Genomic DNA, 6,372 nt, shown 5'->3' on the forward strand with positions numbered 1-6,372 from the left:
TAATCGAAGAATATTTTTAAACGCGGAAGGAAGGAGGGAAGGAAGGAAGGAAGGAAGGATGTAGTGAGAAAATGAGAAAAAAAATCGTTGCACGTTATATATGGAAAAAAATATCGAATAGATTCGCGTTTTAAACAGCCACTGGCGTGTCGAACGATAAAGATAGAACTTACGGAAATAGAAAGGAAATTTTCTATTGAACAATTTTGGAGCCAATATACTCGGTAAATTTGCTTACGACAAAGAGGAAGAGAAAGAGAGAGAGAGAGAGAGAGGAGGGAAGGTTTGCGAGTATCTACAATTTACCCTTCCAATTAAATATGTCTCGCCATCGAGAAAATACGAGCAAATGATTATGAAAATGATCTAAAGTTATTTCAGATATTAAAGGATAGATTTTTTTCGTGCATACTATATTATACTTAGCGTATTTAATACAATATAAAATTAAAATGAAAATAATATTCGTATAGGGGTTGCTAATAACGAAAGGATTAATAATAAATATCATAATTTTATATATAAATCAATTTTTCAAATCAGAGAAAGTATTAGTTTGCTTAATCAAAAAAGAAGAAGAAAATAAATGAAATAAAATAAAATAAAATAAAGTTAAGTCATTGTGTGGTCCTATTAAATCGATGACGTACTAACAACGGATGAACGGAGAAGTCTCGAATTTCTTGATTCTCTCCAGAAAGTTTTCTTCCTCCCGTTGTTGGTCTCCCTTTTGAAAGAAGGGATATTCGAAGAAGAAGGAAGGGCTCGAAAGAAAGTAGGGATATTAGAGGTTGCTACCGCGTCTGTACACAGTAAACGTTAAGTGCGTATCGTTGCGCCTGGCGCCAGGCTTTACGACGCGTATCGTGTTCGTGTTTTAACCATCAGGTAGCTAAAGGATCCTTCTTCCTTTTACTTCCGGTTCTAAGGGCCTCGACCACATCCTTCGAGATTTCTCCTCCTCTGACCGTAAACAATATCTTCCCCGACTACGAGATTGTTCTATCTTCTTCTTCTTTTTCTTACTTTTCTTCTTATTTGTCTCTTATTGTTAGAAAAATGACTTTTCCGACTAACTCGTATATTTGATTTATGTGTCATTTGAAATACGATCCTAAATGGACGAACGATTCTCACAAAAATATATTATTTTCTTTATCTTTTAAATGTTACATCGAAAATACGATAAATCGAAAAATACACGATCAATTATTATTTCAAATTAGTTATTGTAAAATTATAAACGTAAATACTTTGAGATTCGTCGTATACGAATAAAAAACTTCATTGTATATTACGATAAAAAATAAGCTTATCGATTTCACCTTTGTTTCGAGTTCAAATCGCAAAAGAATCGAAAGTTTTCCGATCGAACTTTGATAGTAGTCTCTTTCGCATTTTAACTTTCTCAAATTCCTACGAAGGAAAGGAGTCAACAAAATTTCATCCTCTTTTCTTCGGGATTTTCCATGACTATTATATGGATTTAAAAAAGATCGTTCGAATCAAAACATTACATATTGTTGTAAGCTATCTAAGAATTTACGAGCTTACCTGAACAAACCGTAGGGCTTTGTATTTCTTTAGGGACAGACCTTATACCCTTATTAGCGAGACTTTAACAATAAGAATTTTCCTTTCGAGAGATTTTCTTTCTTCTTTCTCTGTTTTTGTTGTTTTCAAAATTTTATCAAAGATCAATATCAAACAAATAGCTTCGAATAATCATTTAGAAATTTTCCCGATAATCCGATAGGTATTTTTCATACAATTTCTCTTCTATTGTTGAAAATCAACCCAACACTTTCGATATTTTCGAAAAATTTCTCACAGTTAAAATATTTGAAGAAATAAATCAGAATTTTGTCGACGGATATCTTTTATTCTTATTTTTCCTTCCGTCTAATTACTTATACATCATCGAATAAATTTGTATAAATTTTTGACTAAGGTCAGTATCATACTTTTAACGGCGGTTATGTTTTATTACGATCGAGAACAAGACGAGTGACAACTTTCGGTTGAATGAAAGAGAGAGAGAGAGAGAATGAGTTGATCCTTCTTCACCAATGGGTTCTCGGCGAAGGTGGCTGTAACTGTAACTGTAACTGTAGCAGCAGCAGCAGCAGCAGCATCAGCAGCAGCAGTAGCAGCAGCAACAAGTTCGTACGACCTTCACTATAAATACCTAATTTCGCCTTCGAGCTATTTGCGACGGCTAATGCCGCGATATTTATACGATGGCTAAGTGTAGGTACCAGGGCGCAGATTTATGCGATGGCCAACGCGATGGCTGTATATTTTCATTGCATCGGTTCACTTTATTTAAAACGCATCTTCTCCCCGATGCCGTAACGCGTCTTATCAGATTGCATAAATCTTCTTCTTTTTTTTTCTCCTTCTCTTCTAACTTTCCTTCTAACTCTTGTAAATAAACTTCGATCTGCGAGAAAATACGATTAACAATCAAATATGAGTTTAGTAACGAGCACACGTTACGAATGAATTAATCGTCACTATCGAAATTCAATACGATATTTACATTTTTTGGATAATACAAACGTGAAGGTAGAAAAATGTATTAGAAAATTAGTCAATTGAATAATAACGACGGTAAGCGTCTTACACATTTTTCATAGAGATTTGTTTTCTTTGCAGACAGTTTAAAGCAAATACAAGAAAGAGAGAAAAGAAAGAAAGGGAAGAATATAAAAATGCAGGAACCTTGGTCGGATTAAAGTTCTCTTTTCTTTCGTTTTGTATTTGGAAGGCTTCGATTCGAAGGTACCGATTGACCTCCATATTCCCGACTAGCTAAGCCAGGAGCCATCCTGAGCCGCTTAAGTAGCTATGGGATTTGCTTTCCTTCAGCTTCACAAGGACGACGACAACGTTCCTCTCGAAGGCGCCACCTGCCCTATTTTTTTCCATGTCTCTTCGCAGACCCCTCGAGAAACCGATTTTCCTTTTCTCCAAACTTCCGGAAATTTAGCGCTACATTATTTTTTATTTTGTTACTTTAAAATTGTAACAATATATGAAAAGTATCGAGATAATGCATACATGTGTGCACGTAATACCCGATAACCGTCGACAATTTACAAGCGAACCGTTCAAAGTTTTGTAAACTTCATATTTTTACACGGAAGTTGGGCGCGAGTGGGGCAACGGGAGTTGGGGGGGGGCCGGGGGCTGGCAGAAGACTGGCACAACGCGAGCATGTTTTATCGCCTAATATATTTTTCAACGCGATAAAGACTCTCGTTTGGCATAAGTTTGGAATCACGAGGGCTCGTAAAGCAAATACATACGCGATTCGGCGAGAACTTATCTTCGTTTAAATCATTTCTCGTTGTCAGATTTGTCGGGAATGTAAAATTCGCGCAATGTCAAGGAGAAAATTCCAAATTGAAAAGGAAAATCGGGGGAAGGAAGAGGAAATAATAGGAATGAGGAGACGATAGAAAGGGAAAATTGATATTAAATCAAAGTTGTCGATTAAAAAGATAATTGAATCGATCGATTTCTCGGTACACGGTAAATTGACAGGGTCACGAGTGATCCGACACAACGAAGTTAATTAACGTCAATGCAAAATAAAAACGTCGTCTGGCCGTGTACTCCAGCCTTTTCTCTTTTTTTTCTCTTGAAACATTGAGGAAAACAGAATAGGTCTGTCTTATGGCGGAGACTAGACGACTTAACGAGTAAATAAAAGGCGTCACTTTATGTCCGAATGAAAATTAAATGGCGCGGTGAGTCGCGAAAATGAATTATCGCCGTTGAACGTTTACTCCTTTCACCCCCGCTACCACCCGTTATGAAAATATTAACTCGTGTAAAGTGCCGCGTTAAGAAATTCATGACGAGTTCTCGACTAGTAGACGAAAAAATTATCCAAACGGAAATTCTTTTTTTCACCCCTCTTCTTCTATTCCCGTTGTTGTTGTTTGTTGTTGTTTCCTTAAGAACAGCTTATCCTTAACTAATTATCCTTTTTATTCTATTTCTTTTATTTCCATTTTTATTCTTTTTCGATATTCTCATATTCAGATATATTTATCCGACATCTTTTTTCTTTTAACATTTTTCTATAAGTAAATAATGAAGAAGAATTGATTGTCATTATTTTTTGATTAGATTTTAATTGAAAAATATGAATTATTTGTAATTCTCGAGTGTCGGGAGAGAAGTCTTTAAAAATTCAACATTTACAAATCCTTAAAATTCAGCATTCAACATGTTCGTTTAAAAATCTTAAACTATTCAGCACGCTCGACGTGTCAATTTACAAATATTACAAAATCAACATTTAAAGTATTCGTTTATTTAAACAAAAAACATTGCATACAGAAAAGAATCGGCCAACGTTGAGGAAACTCTGACGAAAGGTGCTCATAGATGAACGTTCGATTGAAACGCGAAGAACCGTGCGATAATCGAACGAAATGCAACAAGGATGCAAGCGATTTGAAGCGTAAACTTGTGCGGGTTCTTACGAGATCAAGAGGAATAGCACGAAAAAGAGCAACCACACGCTCGGAGGCGGCCTACCGCGACTTTTTAGCGAATAAGAAAAGCGAGGGGGGAAGAAAAAAGAGCAACGGAGGAAAAGAAAACCTTTGAGGTTCACCAATAGTGCGTTAACTAAGCCGCCTTACTCGATCGAATCGTTTGACATAAAGAGAGGAGAGCCGACGTTAGTTTAAAAAAAAAAAAAAGGAAAAAAAAAGAAAAAAGAGAAAAAAAGGAAAATGAAAAAAACTGCAAATACCGTGGTGCGAGTTTTAGGTGAAAATGAAATTTTTTTTCTCCACTCGATGAAAATTCACGACCGCGCTTGTTTTTTTTTTCTTTTTAATCGAATTTTCCAAAAATATATTTTATTTATCTTTTTACTCTGCGTAACGAAATTTTGTCGTCGCGAATTTGAAAAAGAAAACGTAGTGGAATAGATATTTTCTGTATAAAAAAGGGACAAAATTACAAAAATTGTATCGATAGCATTTTTGATTGTTCACGATTGCGTTATAATCCAACTTTAAGTTTATATTTAATATTTAGGAGGATTCCGTTACTCTTTCATTGCGAAGGAATGACGAATCGATCGGGAAAGCGTTTTACGCCCTACTCTTTCCGCGAAATCGACGTTAAAAAGGGTCCGTTCGTTTCTTTTCTCAACAGTGTCGACGAAAGAAGAGAAGAGGAGGACATATTGTATCGTATATTTATAAGCGTGCGCACGCAGCACCTACACACAATAAGGCTATGTAGGGTGTTGCTAGAGCAGCAAGTTGATGGAGTACAAGTTGGACGAGGATGAGAAGGTGGAGGAGGAAAAGATGGCGATGCGGCAACAAGAGAAGGAAAGGGCGAAGGGAGGAGGAAGGTGGAAGGTGGTGGAAGAGGAGCAGCAGGAGGAGGAAGAGGAGGCCTCTTAAGCGGCTCAGCGCGTAGAAGCGTATACGAGCGGAAAGCCGACAAAGCTATCAGCGCCGAATGCATCCCGGGCAGATGCTGCTCTCTTTGGTGTAGAGCCTTCTCGCTCCCTCTCATCCTCCCTCCTCCTCCCTCCTCCTCCCGATTCTCGAGTGTCGAAGCCATGTGAGCCCTACTCGAGTTGCCGTAATAATTCATTGTGGCCCGGTGCGAAGAACATAACAGAGAGACTCCGAAAGCATTCCTCCAGTGAACCGTCATACTGCGAGACAAAATTACGCTCTATTATTCGAAAATTCGTCAATATGCTATTTGAAAATATTCGATCCATGAAATAACTAAGACATTTTGATGGATTTGCAGACGATAACTAATGCGAGCGTTGGTCACTCGGAAAGCGCGGGAATCGAAGAAAAAAAGTATGCATCTGTAATAGGAGCATTGAAATTTGAAAACTGGAAATCGTAGGACTCGCGTCCTCGACATCGCGTTCTTCCAAAATCGATCGACGGCCGACGTCTACTCCGAGAGGGATGCACGGTAACCGCACTACCACCACCACCGGCGCCATCAACGTTGCCAGCGTACCAGACACACTACCACCACTAGTACCGCGAAATCTCCGCGAACAAATCAACGGAGTTTGGACCACCGCGCTCTCGAGACCAACGGAAGAAAGATAGAAAGAGAAAGGAGTTGCGAAGCGAACGGGAAAGGGGGACGAAAGAGGAGGAGGAGGAGGAGAAGGTGGAGGAAAGTAGGAGCGCGGTGACACGTTATACACCGACCGTTTGGTTACCGCTTTGGTCGACGACGCGGAAGAAGAGTAGCAGTAAAGGAAAGAGAAAGAGAAAAGAAGAAGAAGAAAGTAAAGAAGAAGAAGAAGAAGAAGAAGAAGAAGAAAAAGGACGATGAAAGTATCGAGAGTAGGTG

The sequence above is a fragment of the Polistes fuscatus genome, unplaced genomic scaffold, assembly GCF_010416935.1.
Source record: "Polistes fuscatus isolate 324 unplaced genomic scaffold, CU_Pfus_HIC Scaffold5, whole genome shotgun sequence".
In the NCBI taxonomy this organism is placed as follows: Eukaryota; Metazoa; Arthropoda; class Insecta; order Hymenoptera; family Vespidae; genus Polistes; species Polistes fuscatus.